Source organism: Pteropus medius, unplaced genomic scaffold (assembly GCF_902729225.1).
Source record: "Pteropus medius unplaced genomic scaffold, Ma_sr-lr_union100, whole genome shotgun sequence".
NCBI classification, from domain to species: domain Eukaryota; kingdom Metazoa; phylum Chordata; class Mammalia; order Chiroptera; family Pteropodidae; genus Pteropus; species Pteropus medius.
This window is the reverse complement of record NW_024349800.1, coordinates 51,515,176-51,536,455: the sequence shown is the minus strand read 5'-3', so window position 1 is coordinate 51,536,455 and position 21,280 is coordinate 51,515,176. Positions and strand designations below refer to the sequence as shown.

Below are 21,280 nucleotides of genomic sequence, written 5' to 3'. Positions count from 1 at the left end.
ATATATATGTGTGTAAATATATAGTCGATGTGTGGAAAGGTATTCACTATGTTTTCTCTGGCCCAGTAGAGTTTGTGTTTTTACTTCTTTGTAATTTTCCTCATTGTTTGAATATTTTGTGAATTTGTTTCATTATTACAGAACAAAAAACTATTTGGAAAAAAGTGTCAAAGTTAAATCAGTTCTTGTTTCGGTAACTGGAGTGATATGTATCCTAGCCAGATGTTTTATAGAACTGGGATTCTATTATGCTTTGGAGAAAATTCAATAGTTATGTTACAGATTCTGGTCAAATAACTAGTATGTTTCTATTCAACCAAAGGATTATTATTAATGTATGGGACCAATAGGACCCAGATTAAAACCAGATCTATCTGGGTTATAAACGTTAAATGTTGTCTTACATTTTCATTTAACAACTCTCTTCAAAGTAGTTTTATTTACTAGGAGTCAGGCCTACTTGTTGTACTTGGGGAGTAAAGGAACTTTCACTTAAATAGCTAACCTAAATGGATTTCAGAGAGGCTGTTGTGGGGTTCAAAAAGTAAACCTAACTAAAAAAATCTTTTGCGCCTGTATTAATGGCTCCTAGGGAGTTAGTTGGAGTAAAGGAAGGGGGCCTATTTAGGAAAAGTAGATGGAGCCAGAGAGGCATTGAAAAAGGCTAGAGGAGAGAAGACTAATCGTGTTCTTAGAACCCAAAATTAGGTTCTAAGCTTGTGAAAACATGTTCAACATCACTAATCATTAGGGAAATACAAATCAAAACTACAATGAGATACCACCTCACACCCATTAGGATGGCTACTATAAAAAACAAAACAAAACAAAACAATATAACAGGTGTTGTCAAGGTATGGAAAAATTGGAACCCTTGTGCACTATTGGTGGGATGTAAAATGGTATAGCTGCTGTGGAAAATAGAAAGAAGTCTCCTCCAAAAATTAAAAATAGAATTACCATATGACCTAGCAATTCCATTTCTGGGTATATATGCAAAAGAATTAAAAGCAGGGTCTCAGATATTTATACAACCATGTTCATTGCAGCATTATTCACAATAGCTAAAATGTGGAAGCAACCCAAGTGTCCATTAATGGATGATTAGATAAGCAAAATGTGGTATATACATATGACAGCCTATTATTCATATGTATATATGAAATTATTCAATATGCTACAGCATGGATGAAACTTGAGGACATGGTGCTGCAATATTCAGTTACAAAAAGACAAATACTATGTGATTTCATTTATGCGAGTCGCAAAAAGACATACTATATGATTCCACTTAGATGAGTTAAAGTCATACAGACAGAAAATATAATGGTGGTTGCCAGGGGCTGGGTGGAGAAAATGGGGAGTTATTGTTTAATAAGTATAGAGTTTCAGTTTTACAGGGTGAAAAGAGTTGTGGAGATGGATGATGGTAATGGTTGCACAACAATGCGAATGTATTTAACCACTGACCTGTACATTTAAAAATAGTTAAAGCGGTAAATATTATGTGTATATTAACACACACATGTACACGAAAAGGTGGGATATAATTGTTTTGGCAAATGATTATGATTTATAGAAGAAGAAAAAAAAGTCAGAGGGTTTTACTTAAGAAGGAGACTCATTCTGGTAAAGGAGTTCTTTCTTTAGCATCTGTGGATGGTTATGGCAACATAAGTAATACCCTAAGTTTCATTCACCATTCAACAAAATCTCAGCACTGCATGTCCTAAGGATGTTTTAAAGTTAATTGACACTGAGCTGCAGGCGTGGAGCGGGGAGGAGAAAGCTGGAAGAAGAGATGCAGGTGTTATTAACAGTTGAAGCTGCAGAAACAAAACAAGTTAATCTGAGAAGAAAGGGAAAAAAATAAAACCTTGACGATACCATTTTATGGCTTTGTAAAAAAGGAGCAGACAGGAAAACTGCTAGCAAAGGGAAGATCAGACAACGGAGCAAGGAGAATGATGCAGATGACAGAGGAAGAGAGCAGAGCCTCAGAAAGAAGGAGTTAGCAGTATCAAGCACTGTAGAAAGGCCACATAATGGGAAGATTGAAGTGTCCACCCGGTTTGGCAATCGGCAGTCACTGGAGTGTAGCCCCATAGGAGTCAGCATTACCTGTACAAGTGGCTCACCTTGTAGGCACTTTCACACAGTCCGAATTGGACTGGAGTGGGAGTTGGGTCCTACAGAAGGGGACTAAGCTGTCTCATATTGGGGCTGAGGACTGCAGGTGGTTAGAGGTCTTGCTAAATCAGGTGAGGGCAAGACCTAGGGCCCCAGTAACGGGTCTTCCACAAGAACTAGTTGAATGAATATATATAAATGAATACATAAATGAATGAATATATGATGAATGTGGAGTGTGGGCTAACAGTTGTTTAATGCACAGGACAGGAAGGAAGAGGAGGATGATCTAGGGTATGGCAGTGAACGATGGCAGGATGGAGTACTTGCTTCTGGAGGAAGTCGCCCCCTGCCTCAGAGAGATGCCAGGGAGGTTGATGTTTTCAAAGCAAAGTCAGGTTTCAGTTAGGAGAAGGGATATGAAGGCTTAAGGATTTACAGAGGTTGCTGGAAATCAATACTGGGTAGAAAACACTGGAAGAGAAACAGCAGAAACCTTTGGGGGACAGCAGCAGCAGGACAGGATTGAGGTAGGTAGGTGAAGACAGCTAACTGGGAATAAGAGTGCAGGAAAGGATAGATGTACGCTTCACAAAGCACTTCCGCAGCCAGTGACTCATTCATCCTTAGGATAACCGGGGAGAGAGAGGGGTATTATATTGCCAGCCTTTGGAATGAGGGATGCTTTCCAGATAAAGCCATCATGGCACAGAAAGCCTGTTCAACAGCTGTTTGATTCCTCTGGTGACAAGAAACACTCTACTTTTGGAAGTAGCACTTCCATTATAGAATAAAAAAAGCCGGTAGGAAAGAAGAAAAGTGTGGGCCCCCTTGAGGGGAAAGCTCTGTCAATGTTAGACATTTTGGGTAATTCATAGAATTGCAGAGCCAGACAAGTCAGTCAGATCTTTTCATTGTAAAACGAAGGGGGCAGATGATCTTTCTTTCTCGTTGTCTAATAGCCTGTGAAATCATCTAGGCAACCACCCCCCAATTTTACAGAATAAAAACCGAGGCCCGCGGGATGTGTCTAGCTCAAAGTGATACAACAAATTAGTGGAGAGACAGGCCCAGAATCGACTCTTCCCCAGGAAGAGTCGTCCATAGGGCCTCTCGCCGATCCACAACCTTCTCTGAGAGATAAGACCAGCGGGAGGCTGCAGGCCTGGCGGCCTAGCTGAAAGCACCCTGGGGCTCGACACCGCTTCCCGGCAGCAGTCAGAGGAACGCCCCGAGGGGAGGGGAAGAGTTAGGGCCTCCTTTCCCACACTTCGTTAGGACGCGGGCCGGGGCGGGACCGCGGCGGCCCTCCCTGGGGCCCGTGGCCGGCAGAGGGCGCAGGGAGGCTCTTCGCCCCGCGGCCTGGAGGTGGGGAGCGCACTGTCCAGGGCGCGCCGTCGGAGCTCTCGGGCACCCGGTGGCAGCGGCCCAGCTGGGCCCGAGAGCGCAAGGGCAGCGCGGCGGGCGGGGCAGCGGGGAGGGCGAGGGGCGGGGCGGGGCGGGCGCAGGAGGGCGGGGCCGAGAGCGGGGGGCGGTGGCGGCGGCGGCGGCGGCGGCCGAGGAGGAGGAGGAGGAGGAGAACATGGCGGCCGCGGAGAGCGGCTGAAATGCCTGTTCTTCAAGCCAGGGGAGCGAGAGTCTGACGCGATTCGCCCAGCCCTGCCCTCAGACGGCTGACCTGCGGCCTCGAGCGCCCCGGCCGCCCTGTTCCTTGCTGCTCCCTTGAGCGGAGCCTGCGCCGGGTCCGTTCTGCATCCCCCTGCGGGGGGACCCTTGCTCCGGAGGAGGGGGCCGGAGAGCCGCGGAGGCGGCGGGCTCCCGGCCCGAGGAGCGGCGGAGGCCGCGGCAGTCCCGCCACGGTCGCGGGCGAGCGCGGCGCCGGCCAGCGCGGCCCAGCGGCGGCGGCGGCAGGTGAGTGGCGGGCGGCGGGCGCCGAGCCTCCCGGTGGGTGCAGCTGTCACGAGCCGCGCGGCCGCCGAGGCCCTAGGGGGCGGGGAGCAGCTGGCGCCCCTCCGCCCCCCGCTCTCCTTTCTCTCCGCTCCGTTCCCCCTCCCACTTTCCCCGAGTTCTCCCTCGGCCTCGCGCGGCTGGAGGGGGCGGAGGTCGCAGCTGTCACGGGCACCAGCTGGGGGCTGCGCCCGCGGAGGGGAATTGCTGCAGCAGCGACTTCTCTGCCCCCTTTCCCAGTTGCCCTAGTTAGCGCGGACAGGGCGAGCATCCGCGGAGGGTGCGCGAGGCTCGCGGCCGCTGGCCGGGCGTGGGGAGCGGCGCCCCGAGTCCGCCGGCGCTCCTCGCCGCCGAGAGGGGGAGCCGGAAGTCGGCGCTGGCGCCCCTCGGCTCCCGGTGAGCGCCGTGACCTTGGCCGGCGGGTTAACCTCTCTGGGTCTCGCTTGCACGGGCTGCGAAATGGGGATGACTATGGCGTGTCTCTCCGTAAGCGCAGCCTTCGACGGCGCTTCTCCTTACCACGGCGCACGGGCTTTTTCCTTCTTCCGACGAGGGATTTCGGTGGAGAAATGGGATGGATTAGTGAGATTTTCCTATTAGGGTTAGGGTTTGGTCCCCTTCTCAGGATTCTGCTCTAACGACCTAGGAAGGGGAGCAAACATGGTGATTGGACGATTGGGAGGCGGGATAGGTTAATGGTCAGCGACAGAACTCGAGCCGTTCCCTAGTCTCTTGGAAGAGAAACGGAGAAACCGAGACTGGAGGCACGAGGGTCCCTAGTCCTTATTACCCAGCGACGGTATTTTATTTTATTTTATTTTACTTTATTTTATTTTATTTATTTAAAGCAGTCATTCCCATCAGCCAGACGCTGCCTGGGCTGACGATGTTAGAGGGAGACGGAGGGTTTAACAATAAATGCCTCTGTGTGTATGACAAGGACAGTCCACGGTACAGTGGCTGCAGAGTTTGGTGGGGAGGAAAACTTTAAGCTGAAGGATCTTTTTAGGCTTTCATGCTTGGCTCTCCTCGTTTATTGTAGAGGCGTTGAAGAGGCAGGTGTCCTTGTGGAGGTGACATCTTTTCCTTTTAAGACTGAATTTTTAATGTCGAGTGTGGTGATGGTGAATGAAGTGTTTTTGAGTGAATAACAGTCCCAGCACCCTCTGTGGATGCCCAAAGTAATCTCTGCGGCGATGATTTGTGAGGACTGAGGCTATACTTCAGTGATTAAGAAATCTTCAAGTGTTTGTGTAAAACATTGCTGTGGGAAAGCTTAGATTATACTGGACTGTTGACAGGATGGATTTCAAGGGTTAAATTTAAGGTGTGTCTCCTCTCCTAGAATTGGTAGGAGGTTTGTCTCAAAAAAAAAAAAAAATTTTTTTTTTTTTTTGACCAAAAAAAAAGGGCCTCTTAGCTTATTTCACAGAAGCTGTGATGTAGTAGGAAGGGGGTCAGATTTCTACATGTTGTGAATAATGTGAAAATAATGGGTCTTTTGGCTGCTTAACTAGAAATAGTTTTGGGTTAAAGGTAGCAGTGGGTGTGATTCAGCTTAATAAATGGGCATTCCTTGGACTGTTATAAACTAGATACAACTGAAACTGTTTCTATTTTATCTCTTATATTTTGTGGAAAGGTCTGATTTTGTTTTATGAACTAGTATCTGAAATGTTTCCCCTCCATTTCTTATTCAGACTTTATGCTTTGGGAACAGTGGCTCAAAAAGTGACCTTAATAGGGAATATATGGTTTGGAGAGAAAATATAGGGGTGCTGCTTCTAAGAACAAGTGTGTTCGGTTTGATTTTTGTACACATTTTGTGCTGCTATTTTATTACATTTATTTAACTCACAATGTAGTTTGATTTTTTTGCAAAACTTGAATTTTACATATTTTATTGTTAATGTTTCTCATTTCTTTCTTAGAAAATCTGTAGGATTGTGTCTGTTAAATTGCTTTTTGTGTGGTTTAAGCCAAGGGCGTATTTCAGATCTGCATATTTGAGTAAGTGGTTTTATTGAAAAAAAAAAAGCCTGATGGAACTAATGGTGATTGTTCCACTTAAACTGGGATTATATAGACAATGCATTTTCCTCTCTCTTTCTGCCAACATTTGTTTTTCTTTCTCCCTCAATTCCAGGGTTTCATTTCTAGAAATCTGGGCTGGAAACAGAAGCAACAGTTTGTATAATCCCAAGAATTTGCTTATGCCAGGAAGCTGTAAGGGTAGCACAAAGTGGGTGTGATATAAAGGTACTGCTACTATATAAGACATCGAACTGTTAAGAGAGTCTGGGGTCAAACTACAATTTTTGTTGAATTTCCTGTTTTCTGTATATGTGTTAATCTTTTGGTGGGCAGAGGATTGGGTTGCTGAGGTGCCGACTGGTATATATTGTGAAAGTGTTGGCAAAAGTTCACGCTTTTGTTCTGTAGGGAAGGGTGATAAACAAGCCTAAATAATTTAAAGATGTTCCCAGGATGGAATGTTCTCTGCATGTACTCTAGATCCTGCTAATCCAGGGCTAAATGTTGAGTAAGTGATGAGGGTGGTGTAGAGGTGCTGAACCGTGGTGGGGAAGAGAGGATATTGGACTGTATATCAGAATATGATTTAGAATTGTTTTTTTAGAACATTTTAACCTTCCTTCTCTGTTGCCATCAATTTCACATATCTTCTTTTAGTGAAATACTATCTCTATTCCTTTAATTTGTCTTTTTTGCCTATCCTCCAAGGGCTCCACATTGCTCTAAAATGTTGCTTGTCTTTCGGGGTTGGCTTTAAACCATATGGCCTAAAATAGTCTTCATTTAGAGCAAGTATGGGAGGTCAGTACAAGTACACACCACCAAGTAGAATCCCCTAAGTCATGGTTTGTAGGAGAGCCTCAGGATGCTCAATATTGCTTTCCTGGAAGTGATTTTTGCCTTCTGCATGTGATAATCACAGGAATTCTCACAGGGCCATTCACTGCTTTCATGGCAGAGGTCCAAAAACATGTGGTGGGCTCCTTTTTACAATTCCTGCAAATATTAGACACAGAGGGGACTGTGGGATGGGATGAAATACATGTGTTTCAGGAGTTGAACGACAGAGCACTATATCCAGTCTGGTTTGCAGAACTGTACAGATTTCCCCCCACCTTGTACAAGTTTTCCACCTAGACTGTAGGGAAGGACTTTATTGCTACTATCCCACATTAACCAGTAGCTTAGCCCTTGGTCACTGAGGGTGGTCATTGTGGTCTCTGGCCTTTTTTCTTACTGTTGGAGGTGAGGTCTAGTTATTCCAAGCCTTCTCTTTTACCTTTGTATTTTAGTTAGACTTTGTGCCTTTCTTTCAACATGGAGTCCGAGGTCATAAAATGGATTAGTGGCAACCAGGTACCACTCTTGGTTGCTTAGTTTAAGAAGGAGGCGCAGGTTGTTTTCCTGTGTTTAGTTCTGGACAATGTTTTGTGGGTATACAGTATTTGAATTAATATAGAGTATTAGAAATGATTATATTTCTGCAGGATACATGGTTGGATAAGATAAATTATTACAAAACTCTGACACCAGCATATAAATCCAATTCGAGAAGTGCAACTAGAGTGGGTTGTTGTATCCATGCTTCCTCCCCCGTACCCCCATCTGCAACACAGTAATTTTGAGTCTTCTTGAAGTGACAGGCTTTTAGAAAAGCTTAGTGTAGTTTTCATATTTCAAGGATAAATAGCTTTTGCCAAAACAGAAGCTTTAGTCACTCAAGGAGTAGAACATGAAATTAATCAGTGTAGTCACCCCTCAGTCTTAGATGTATTTCGATCTAATCACTCCTTGTGGGTATATTTCATTGTGGAAGGTGGGGAAGTTTGGCTTTACTAAGAAGTCTTGAACCAGACCATTGGGAACAGACAGACTGGACTGATAATAGTAGGTACAAGCACAGAGATGAAATACACCTATCAACAGGACCAGAATTCTAACTGCACTGGATTATCCAGTGTTTCTAGAGTGATGCTTCATTTTTGCTCTTCTGACACATAATTTTGAGGCAATTTTTAAGCTTCTTTTGTAAGTAGAGGTTTGACCGAACAGGAAATGGTGTCCTGATCTCCCAGATACTTAGTAGATTTAACCTTGGGCAAGTTATTTAACCACACTAAACTTCAGGTTTTCATGTTTAAAATTGGAATAGTGTACTGACCCTCGTATTGTTGTGATGTTAAAATTAACTTGTTATATTAAATAACAAGATATGTGGAGCATAATGATTGGTATATAGTAAGACTTTAATACTTATATTTCCATAACCTAAACACATTACTATCTAATCCATCACCAAATTCTCTGAATCTTTCCTTTGCAGTTTCTTGGATTTCCTCCTTTATTTCTGGTTCCAGTCATTTTGCACATTGAGTAATGAATGTCACATCAATTTTGTGGGCCTCAGTTTCTTTATTATTAAATGAACATGTGGTCTGATTTCACATTTCTTTTTATGCTAAAATTCTATGATTTGTAGGTTTATAGTTGTTTGCCTGCATGTATTTGCCTCTCTTAATTCAGCCTACATATAAATGCTGAAAAAATTCCTTTCTAAAATGTTTTTTGATGTTATTGTTTTTAATGGAGACTCTGTGGACAGATTTATCAAATGTAAATTATTTAAACTGTTCTTGTATTTCTCATTCCAGAAAATTTGCTGCAGATGGCATATGCAGAAATGCTTTGTAAACCGTAAAATGATACACAAGTGAAGACAGTATTATAATCACAGATATCTTCTTTGATTTTACATGTTTCGTTTTCTTTATTTAAATTGTATTTCCTTTTCCTTTATCTCTTGACCTTCAAAAACCGAGTCAAAGCTGGTATGTTCTCTAGAAAGCTTGATTTTTATCACTCCCTTATCATCAATTAGTTTGTTCTATATATTTTTTCCTTTCCTTTTTTTTTTTTTTTGAATGAGATTCTCTTTTCAGTATACGTTGAATTGGTTTTTCTAATTAGATTGAGAAATCCTTGAGCGGGCATGAACCACAATATTTACAGTAAAGGAGCTTTAATAGTAATTTAGGACAACCTCTTTAATATTACAGATGTGAAGACTAAAGCCAAGCATATGTAGTAATTTTCATGCGTCATGTGTGTAGTAGCATTACTTGGGCAAGAACTCAGATATTTGGCTTCCAGGCTTCTTTACAAGAGTTACTTTTTGTATTTGAAAGTTATTGCAAAGAGATTTAAAATTTTAAGAATTCTAGTAAGCTTTTGAGTAATGTATAAGATAGGAGGAAATGAGCATTTTTATTTTTTAGCCAAAAATTGATTGTCAAATATTGTAATAAGGAATTAATTAAGGCTGCTTTCTCAAAAACTACAAAAGCACCTGGAAATGTCTGCTTTTCATGTATGGCCCTCATTCAGAGTCAGCAAACACTTACTGAGTGCTGTCTCTGAGACACACTGTACTCAGGTACGGTGCTTGCTCTGCTTATTATATTTTGTAAACAAGGAAATAGGGCTCAGGGAGGTTAAGTGACTGGTGTAAGATTGCATAGCTTGTAGGTATTAGGGATGACATTTGAATCCAGGTCTTCTGACAAAATCACAAGCATACCTTTCTTTAAATTGGCTTCTCTCCAAGCATGTTTGCCACACTTGGCCACATTGTAGCCCTTTTTTTTTAACTTTCTGGACTCTGTCTGTTCTGTAGATGCAGTGGGGACTCCAGCAATCTCATTGCTTTCTGATGACCCAGGAGCCATATATATGAGTTACTTAATGAAAGTGTCACTTTAAGATTTTTGTGCTGTTTCTCATCTCACCTTTGTACTTTAGTAATGTTGATTCTTTGGTGCTTCTGTTTAGGTAAGCTTATCTTTGAATGGTTGGTTTTGGGTTCTTAGCAATAAAATACTGCCTCTCAAGTTTTGTTAGTATTTCAATAGCTAAAGCTTAGTTTGTTTGTTTTTTCATTTGGAATAAATTGCTTGGTCATTCTCTGTTTCTACTTGTATTTTGAATGGTTGATCTTATTCTGATAGCTTTAATTTATTACATCTCACATTTTTAGTTTACCTATTTGGTTAAAACATTTACATGATTTTATTATAAAGCACAGATTTGATTGTTTAACAGTAAGAGATATTCTATTGTGAATGTATGTGTGTGTGTGTATATAAAGATAACATACTGTATTTGACCAGATAGTTGAAGGATGAAATGTCCTTGCTTTTTGAAAGCACCTGTTTATGTAATACTGGCTTTGGTGAATTTGTAGGAAAAAAGAGAAAGTTATTTGTTCTGCAAAGTAAGTCATAACTCGCTCTCCATTCCAGATGGTACAATAAGTCTGTAATTGAATTTCTAAGTAGTCACTCAATCATTTATTCAAGACATAAGTATATGAGTACTTACTTTGTTCAAGGTGCTGTGTTGTAGAAGATAAGGCAGTTAAATGATAAGATATAGACCTTGTTCTTAAGGAGATTATGACCTAAGAGAGTTGATAAGATGAACACACAAATACCTATAATACTAATTGAATGTGATGAGTGCTATGAGAGAGGTACTAAAATAGTACTTTGAGGATTCAGGAAAGGGAGCAATTATTTTTCTGTGAGAGGAATCCGGGCAAGTTTCTTGGAGGGTTTGGTTGTGTACAAGAACATTGAAGGTGGGGGCATATCTCTGTATTAGTGAGGGTGAGGAGAGCAGTCTATTCAGGAAGATTAAATAACAAAGGTGAAAGGACAGAAAACCCAGGGGTTATTTAGGAAGTAATGAATGGGGAAAGTGCAAGGGGGACTGTGGCATCCACTGAAGTGGGGAGGGAACCAGATGTTCGAGGTGCAGGATTTTAATGGACGGAGGTGGGGCACAGCGAAGTATGTAGATCCAATGACAATGAGAAATGTCAGTTTTCCAAATTTATATGGATCTTTTTTTGACAGTATTTACACACCCAATTTTGTATTTTCATAGTTTTAAAATGTTTCCATATGTAAGGGTTACCACACTGGGAACTTATTCACTCATTTTTATGTATATTTGAGAATAGACTGTGTTTTTTTTTTTTTTAATAGAAAAGTTAGTACAAAATCTTTTTCAGTGTCTTACACTATTTTTTTTAATTGGTAGTTATTTTTTAAACAATGTTATCATTTGGCATTCTTAAGAAGATTCAATGGACTTGTCACTGTATAAGTGAGATTGGTCATGCAAGCTGAAAGCCCCTAACTCATTATAGTTCATGATTTATTTTACTGGTTTATTTATGCCCTGCCGTGATCCAAAAAAGGATTTAAGGCAGGCTATGTCATGAAGAGTCATGGACCTTGTTCCAGCCCTCTCTATTTGACTGAACTGCTAGCCAACATTATGCTGAGGGAACAGTGTTGAAGACAACTGGTGTCACAGAATGTGCTGTAATTATGTCTTTTGCCAAACTGTTAGTAATTCAGTGATGGATACAATATATTATAATTGGAGTACCTTTAAAGATAACGCCTTTAAATTTTGGTAGCGTGCAAGGGAAACTAGTTAGGAGGCACTGAAGAGAGCTTTGACCCGTGGGAGCCCAGGCATATTGAGAGCAGTGGTCTCTAGAGTATGGTTTACATAAAATTACCTGGAAAATAGGAGAAATATTTGAGGTCTTTGAGGAAGTTGCTTTACTTTCAGTCCGTTGTGATGTTTTACAGTTTATAGGGGTGTAGGTAATTAGATTTTTGGAATCATTATTTTAAATAGTAGATTCCTAACATTTTATATTGTAATGGGGAGTCATCATGCAGATCTTTTGTATAATATTTCATAGAAATTAACTGGTATGTTGAGCAAAGGACTTAGGAATTGTCTAACTTAAGGTGATGTACTCATTTTTCTTTTACAAAAACTCAAATGCCCCAGATTTGCTGACAATTTCTGTGACAAGTAGCTGTGAGGCGTATGTTACCGAGCAGATATTTATGAAAAATAAACACACTTGGTCTGTCTCTTTGGGGTGATGATAAGTTCTTAACAGTAACTCAAAAAGTAACTACCTTCGAAAACAAAATTCAGTGTTATGCTGAGAGGTTATTGAAAATGGGTATTTGGAACTATATCCATCATTATTGGATTTAACTGTTCAAAATGCATGTGTTAACTTTAAGTATGTTTTTAAATATGTACTTGGACTTGGAAACAAAATTTTCTAACCTGTATAAAAACCTTTGTAAAAAAAGAGTTTTAGTGGTTTTGAACCCATCTGCTGAAAATTTAAAAAGCCAAGACCATCTGATTAGTTAATAAGAACAACTGATTGTCATCAGGAAATATGGAAATGCACTAGCTAAATTTTAGCAAAAACCTTTGCATAAATGGTGAATGGGATTGAAAATTGAATATCATGTTTTATTCAGTGCAGCAAGTGATGCAAGTCTCCCCTTTGATTTTATTCATCTTTGTGAAGTCTGTTTTTTAGCTATGATAGCCATTAAAATCAAATAAAATAGTTATTTTTTAATTATAAAAATGAACTTATTATAAAAATGAACTGAATTTAGAACTAGACTTTCAAATTGCTATATTACAAAATGTGAAAACAAAATTAAAAAATAGCAAACCGCGTAGTTGCAAAAATTGTGATATAATAACTTAATATTTATTAGGAAGAACACAAAACTGTGTCATCAGTAAGTAAGATAAATGTTTAAAAATTGTTTTTCATAATAAATTTTCTTTTAATTTTGATTTTTGTGTATGCTTTACAAGGTCATAATTTATTGATCTGGTGTGCACAGTATATAAATTATAAATAAATAAATATACATATATGGCTTCCTATTCAAAAACGTTTTAACTGTTTGGTGTATGATAAAAAATGGTTATGACTTTATAGCAAGGGTTCTTAACTAAGAATTCTCGGAGTTCATGGACTAAGAGTTTCTAGATAAGCTTTAGGGAGTCTGTGAACACAAATTGTAAAATTTTGTGAGTCAATGCACTTTTCTGAGGAGAGGGTCTGTAGCTTTTACCAAATTCCTGAAAGGGTCCATGACCTTCCCAAAGGTTAAGAAACTCTCTTGTTAAGGACTGGGACCTCAATAACTCCATTCATCCAATCTTGCCCTCTTGCCAAGTTTAATGGATATATCTGATGTCATTACTCAAGCCTTCAGTGTGACTGGATTTGCAGTCTGTTTTTCCATTTTGCAATAGATGGGATTGCAGTGCCTTTGGCCTTTACAGATGTTTGAATTCTATTTGTTTCATAACTACCTGGCCATCATTACTTGGGTGCTTTTATATATCATTTCCCACCTCTGTTCCCCCAAACCCCAATAAAAAAGAGTAGATCTTTTGTTTGAGTATGGAGATGGGAATGCATACATGTATGGAAGAGCTTAGTATCAATTCAAGTATTGGGAGACCCTGCTGGGGTAGGCTGGAATTCAGTTACTGTGCTTTAAACCTCTTTCTAGCATCTAAATCTCAGCTTTCAGAGTCCTTTAGGGTCTGATTTGACCTACACTAAAAACATATTTCAACTTCTCTCAGCTCCGTAGATCTGTTCCTCCTGGCTTCCCCTGGTCATCCTTCTAATTTAGGCCTACTTACTGCGATAGTGTCCAGAGTGGTCTCAATGTCCCTAGTGAGTTTCTTCTTCAATTGGTCCTAAATTTTGTTTTGAAATGATCATTGTAACTTTGATTTTCATTGTGTTACTTTGCTTAAAAACCTTCAGTGACTCCTCATCATTGTCAAGATAAAGTTGTTCCTTAGCCTAGGATTTAAGCTTTCCAGTGTCTGGCATCAACCTACTTTTCTCGTCTCATTAATCTCCCCCAATAAGCTGTTCGAAATCCAATTGGCAGTTTACTGTCCCCTAAACATCCCTTGGACTTCTTGGTTTCCACCCCTTTATATATTCCTCTCCCTAGAATATTCTCCCTTATCCTAGTCTATACCTCCTAAAATTCTAGCTACTCTTTAGGGCTCAGTTCAGCTCAGATTCCACTTTGCTTTTTTAAGTGTTCAGACTAAATTTGAAAGTAGTCTCTTCCTTCTATGAACTCCTTTAATTTCTAGTTTTCTTATTATTCATTTGATACTTTATACTGCTTTGTACTGTGGAATTTTTTATTTTCATGTGTCTTATCTCCCTAATTAAGGTATGAGAATGGCAGAAGGGGATCATGTTTTATATTTTGTCCTCTGCAATGGCTTATGCATGTAAAATTAAAATATTGGCAAGTTATATTGATTAAATCATAATACTACTTATTGATTTAGAGAAATAGATGTTTTTGTATATATGCCTAGAATATGCATACATAATATCTAGGGAATCTTTTTATCCATTTTAGAGTATTTGAGAAATTGAATTGGAAATCATATATTGCTTGGAGAACATGTAGTCCTTACAGCATAAGAAGTTGGCTGTTAAGAGCTATGTACACAGGTCTGGGATAGCCTGGTCACTCATTATTCTCCAATGTAGAACCCCACCTGCCATGGGTAACAGAGAAACTGTGTTCCTTCCTCTCTCCTTATCTGTGCTAAGGACACAGATTCCTAATGTCTTGAAGATTACTACACTTCTGTTCAAATTTTTCAACACATTCTTCTCAATTAAAGTACTTGCATTTGAATGGTAATATGGGGCACCATGATGTTATTATATCTTAGGGTTTCTGCCCTTCAAGGAGATTATAATCCCTATAGGGGGGTCTCATTTGCTTCAAATCATACATGAATTTAAAAATAATATAAAAGATGTCATGTGGGAATATATAACTAGTTGCTGAGATATGTGGAAATTCCTCTAGCATTTACTGTTTTTAGCACTCACAATCTATCAGGTAATTTTGTTTCTGCTTTTATATGTGTCTTCTCACCAACCACATTGCATATTATAGAAGGTAGAAGCCATTTATTATACTAGTTATGTGCCAGTACCACAGTGCTTTCATAGTGCTTTACTCATAGTATACATATAGTGTGTTCCTGATCATGCCTTGGAGCCTAGTGTGGTCTGGGTAGGCTTCTTGGAGGAAGTGGAATTTGAATTAGGTTTGTAGGATTTAGAGCGATGCTTATAGCACAGTCCCATGGAACTTGAAAAAAAGGATTCCATAGTTAAAATAATCAAGTGCATTTGGTACACTGTCTGTAACATGGACACTCCTTGGTTTCTGTGCCTTTCTTTGGCTCTGAAGTGACCCATATCACTTCCTCTTATAGCAAGAAGTAGTCACAGGATACTACTTAAGGGGCTAAGAAATGCTGACAAGAATATGAGTGTTTGGTGAGCGGTAACTGTCTTTGCCTCACCAAAGCAGAATTGCTTTCTTTCGAAAGATGACTATCAGAATCAGTAGGCCCTGCCTGGAATCACTGAAATAAAGAGGAATTGTTTTTATGTGTCAGTCTAAATGGGATTTTTATTACTGAATTTATTTGTAAAAAGAACTTGCAGTGTTGAATAGTAGTGCTTGGGGTAATTAAAGGAGAAATTTTACTAATGTCCTCTCTACTTGAGGGGCAGGTATTATAAATTGTTTTAGTTTAGATGGTTTTGCTATCATCTTTAGAGTTGATATTTGAAACAGGTAGAAAGTGATTGGCTTCAGTACATCTGATCCAGAGCCTTTCTACATGTAGAGTTTGGCTGGTAAGATTATGGGGTGAGAAAAGTGAGAGAGAGTATAGAGGGCTTGCAGATATTGTTGGAAACCTTTTACTGTCTGAGGATTTCATGAAAATTTCCTCTTAGGTCCCTGAATGTCTTTTTCTTCCCTCTCATCAGCATATTGCTAATTAAAATCTGTTTTCTCCATTTTTTAATTTGTCTTTTAATGTTTGGTTTGATAAGGACTGTTGGGTGGTGGTTAAAATGTTGGCCAGCTATGCAAGATTAGGAAGCCCAGATCCTTATTTATATAGGAGGCTTATTTTTTCCCGAAGTTATCAACCTGAACTTTTTAGACCTTTGGCTTTCTTTTTGATGGCATTCCAGTAATTTTCTTTTCAGATTAAAAAAAATAAACATATGTCATACATGACTATATTCATAAAATTCAAAGAAATGGAAGTATATAGAGTTAAAAGGTGACATTTTCTGTAGCGAATTATATGGTAGCTGTTAATTTAGGCTGTCTACTATCAGGTCACAGTATCCTCCCCCTTGGCCAAGGGACGGGCAGGTGATCTAGGCTTGATCTGTCATAATTCTCCATTCCTTTGGACACAGTCATTGCTGCAGGATGGCCAAATGACCAAAGCAGGTTCAGATTTGTTTTTGAGATTGAAAAATAGATGTTGAATAAGAGACAGACTCATTTAATTGTCATAGTTTGCAATTCCCTATCTTATCAGATGTTTATTGTATATTGAGTTCCCCCCCCACACACACAAAGCCTCTCTTATTCATATTTGTTCACTTCCCTTGTGGGATGCTTGTCTTTTTTTTATTGCTTCCTAGCCATATATGCTTATGATGTAGTTGTATTTACACTAACTAGGAATGGCCTTGGTAGGCAGCCGACCCTGCTACTTAGTTGTTTCAGAAAGAAGGATATGAGATACCTACTATTCCAAACCCAAAACCTACATCATATATATACAAACATATACATATACACATATATATACACACACATATATATGTTTTAACAGATATTTCTAGACAGTTTATATCTAATAAGTTTACATAGCTGCCCAATTCATTTAGTAAGCTCAGGGGTATGTGTCTCAACTGGATTCTCTGAATGCTTAATTGAAGTAGTTTTATGGCAAAGATAAATGTTGGAAAACTTATGTTTTGAGAATTTTCTGAGTCAAAATCATTGTGACTGTATTGAATGGTATATAGAAAACTTAGGGACTCAAATGGCAGTTTTTCCGTTTGATACAGAACCACTTTCAGAGGAAAAATTTGGCCCTGTAAGAAAATACTTTCTTGACTCATCTCTGCATAGAGGTGGGTTGGCTGCATACTTAGACATCTTTAGTGGTTAGGTTCCTTAATTTTCATAAGAGAAAGTTAACTCGATTCTGCACTTGATTATGAAAGTATATAGTCTTCCTGTAGTTGTCAATATAGAACAGCTTCACTCTAGCAAGTATATATCCGTTTACTTTGCTGCCCAATTCTTTCAAAGACCTAGTAGTCAGAAACAATACTCTGAGAATTGCTTAAATAAAACACATTTAATACATTGCTCTAGAAACAATCAAAATTTTTACTTGGATCAAGCCAGAATACCAGAGAGCTATGTATACTGATTGCATTGTTTTAGACTGGAGTAGAATTACTTTTACAGAATTGTTACTTGGTATAATGCAATCAGCCTTTATTGAGGGCCATTAAAAAAAACAGCTTTGTAAAATTTAGTACTTATTGTAGAATTGCGAGGATATTAATCTCCTTTATCTCAGTACATTGATGTTGTAACTGCTGTTACTATTATTACTATTAGCAGCTGATCTGCAGGACTAGGACAACACAAAATGAGCTAATAATTGATAGACAAATATTAAGCACTTAGCTGAAGGCAAGTGCTTTTTGCCCAAAGGGAGACACCATTATGGAAAAGAGGTTATGTAATAGGATTGTGGACTCTGAAGCCAGATTCCTGGGCTTGAATCCTGGCTCTGCTACTGCCTGATTGTGTGTTACTTAACCTCTTGGTGCCTCAATTTTCTCACCTATTAAATGGGGATGATAATTGTACCTACCTTCACAAGTTTGTTGTGTGAATTTTATGAGTTTAAACACATGAAATGCTTAGAACATGGCATGGCCCAGGACAAGTGCAATGAAAATGAGCAGCTTTTGTTTTTCCTCCTCATTTAAAATATGGTAGTAAGATACACATAGCAAAATTTACCATCTTAACCATTTTTGAGTGTACAGTTCAAGCCGTTCTTGTTTTTAATCATCATTATTATTAGAACCCATGTAGTAATTTTTTTTCCAGGTCTTGGTACCAGGAAAAGCTGTGTTTCCTTTGACCAGCTGGTTTGTTCATATTACGTAGTCATCATGACTCTTGTAACCTGTGGTATTTCTCTCTTTGCGAGGGAGCTCAGAGTCAAATGTGTGGCCTTTCCCTTTCAACTGTATAGGGAATGGCATATAGTTTGTGTGGTAAATTTACCTGTGACTTCATCTTATTTTCCTCCCTTATTTTTTCTTTGCCCCAATCTTGTCACTTCTTTCTTTTTAATTCTGTTGTACTCTGTGAGGTCTCTCAAATCCTTTTTGGAATAATATGGAAATAAACAAGTAATCTTCATTACAACATGTGCCCATGTTGAAATTTCAAATTCATTGTCATTTAATTTACCTTAAATTAGCTGCTTCTTGATGGTAGGGAGGTGCTAAAATTTTCATTAAGGTATCTCAAATCTCATCATAGAACAGGTTACTTCTGGGGGGGGTTATTGTTGACAGCTCATCCTGTTGATGGTATGGGTTTTCTTTTAAACTTTAATTACAAAAGTGTTTCTTCTTGACTTTTCTTGTTTGTTTTTTCCCTTGATCTTTGCTCCAGCTGTCCCTTATAGATTTTTTATTTTATTTTATTTTTTGGGGGTGGGGTGGGGAGATCATTTTAAGAACTTTTAAACCCTTAGTCTTTAAAAATGCTCCTCAGAGCAGCAGCTACCGTTCATTTAGTGCTTCTTTTACACCAGGTTCTGTGCTAAGTGCTTTATTTATATGCATTGTGTAATCCAATCGTCATAACTACCCTATAAGTCCAGGCATCTTTATTTTGCAGTTTGCTTGGCTGAGAAGTAGTGAAGCAGGGATTCAAGCCTTGCTTGATTCCAGTCTTGTGTTCTTAATTGCTTGGTTCTCCTGTATCTGTGAAAAGGGGTATAAATATAGCTGCCTTGTCTATCTCGTGGGGTAAAGGAGAAGTTGTGTCTGAAAGTGCCTTGGAAAATATCATAGATGTTAAAATGAGAAGTGTGCTGGGCTAACAATACACAAGGAAAGGTGGATAGTAAAGGTCTTTGCCTTCAGTTAAGTGATAGTGAAAAGTTTGGATGGAGAGAACCTTCTGACCATTTTCTAACTTCTGTTTGTATTACTATTGCTGTTGTCAAGTGGGAGAGTTACCTTCCCTTGTAAAATTTGCCAGTGATAGAAATTTTATGTGTGGTCAATGTCACATGTCAACGGTTGCTTAAGAGTCTCTCGGTGATGTCTTGGTTTTACTTCATGGGACATATATGTATGCTTAGTACAGATTTTAGTATAGTCACAGTTCTTTTTCTAAAAAGGTAAATAATTATTAAAAGTAGGGGAATTTGTAACATTGTATTTCTTTAGCTGAATAGTGGTTGTATTAGATATGTTAAAAATATTTTCAATGCCTTTTTTGTATGTGTGAGTATTTTATAATTAATAAAACCATTAAAAGACTGATCACTGATGTTCGCATGTGTAGTAGACTAAGAAAGGAATGGGATATGAGCCAGATGGGAATTAGAGTGAAAAACAAAGGAAAAAAGAAATGTGTATAAAATTAGTACCTTTAGGTCTAACCATCAGCAATTTATCAATTTATAACCTTCAACAAATTGTTATGATAAATGGTAATGAGTACATAGAAAACTGTGTTGAGAAGAGATCTGTGACCATTTCCAGCTCGATGGCAGAGGGGATTGTGTTTGATGACTGATATGTGCCTGGCGCAGACATGCGGAGTGTAGGATTATGTGCTTTGTTTTTGCTAAATCTTGGTAATGTATTTATCAGAAAGCCACAGGTTGATCTGGACACATATTCTTGGTATATGCTTCTTGCAATTCTGTTAGTCTGATTCATGTTGTCATATTATATTTACTATGATGAAATATCTAGGATTTCATCACAATGAAATCCTAGATATTTCCCCAAGAAAGATTTCCTATTTATTTTTATTAATGATTTTTTAGCTATAATTCACATACCCTAAAGTCACTCTTTTAAATTATACTATTCAGTAGCTTTTAGTATATTCACAAAATTGTACAACTATAATCACTAATATCAGACATTTCATTACCCCCAAAAGGAATCTCATGGATTCATATAATATGTGACTTTTTGTGTCTGACTTCTTTCACCTTACCTAATATTTTCTTTTTTACTGTATTTTATTTATTTATTTATTTAAAGCCTACAGCACCTGGTATTCCTAGGTGGTCTCCCATCCAAGTACTAACTAGGCCCGACCCTGCTTAGCTTCCAAGATCAGACGAGATCCGGCGTGTTCAGGGTGGCATGGCCGTAGATGCCTAATATTTTCAAGTTTCATTCTTATTGTAGCATGTGTTGATACTTCATTCCTTTTTTTATGGCCAAATAATATTCCGTTGTATGGCTATACCACATTTTGTTTATCCATTCAACCGTTGATGGACATTTGGGTTATTTCTACTTTTTGACTCTCATTAATAATGCTACTATCAACTTTCATGTTTAAGTTTTTGTATGGACTTGTGTTTTCCTTTCTTTTGGTTATATACCTAGGAGTGGAATTGCTGGGTCATATGGTAACTCTATGTTTAACATTTTGAGGAACTGCAAAACTGTTTTCCGAGGTGACTGCACCATTTTACATTCCTACTAGCAGTGTATGAGGGTTCTAATTCCTTGCAAATACTTGTATTATATGACTTTGATCCTAGTTAAGTATGAGTGGCATCTCATTGTAATTTTGATTTGTATTTCCGTAATAACTAAGATGTTGAGCATCTTTATATATGAAATATGCTGATTGGCCATTTGGACAGCTTTCTTAGAGAAATGTCTACTCACATCTGCTCATTTTTAAATTTGATCATTTGTCTTTTAAATTTTAAGAGTTCTTTATATATTCTGGATATAAGTCCCATATTAGATATATGATTTGGAAGTATATTCTTCCATTATGTGGATTGTTTTTTTACTTTCTTGATGGTGTTCTTTTAGGCATGAAAGTTTTCAATTTCAGTGAAGTCCAGTTTATATTTTTCCTTCTTGTGCTTTTGGTGTCATAGCTAAGAAATCCTTGCCTAATCCAAGGTCATGAAAATTGATGCCTATGTTTTTTTTCCAAGAGTTCTGTAATTTTAGCACTTACATTTAGGCCTTTGATCCATTTTGAGTTAATTTTTCTATATGGTATGAGGTAGATCTCAATTCTTTTTGTATAGAGGTAAAGCTCATTACCTCTTAAATGTATAT

The 21,280-nt window shown here is 38.7% G+C and overlaps 1 protein-coding gene and 1 pseudogene across 5 annotated transcripts in view; one reads left to right on the top strand and one right to left on the bottom strand.

The window, feature by feature from the left end:
- The first annotated feature begins 3,921 nt into the window (after nt 1-3,921).
- The window catches only part of NCOA1 (nuclear receptor coactivator 1), a 194,990-nt gene continuing 177,631 nt past the window's right edge, over nt 3,922-21,280 (top strand). For all 5 annotated transcript variants that reach the window (XM_039887677.1, XM_039887680.1, XM_039887679.1 and 2 more), the window contains exon 1: nt 3,922-4,041. The gene's annotated coding sequence lies outside the window, so the exon portion shown is untranslated. The remainder of the gene's footprint in view (nt 4,042-21,280) is intronic.
- On the bottom strand, nt 20,229-20,347 carry LOC120622211 (uncharacterized; annotated as a pseudogene).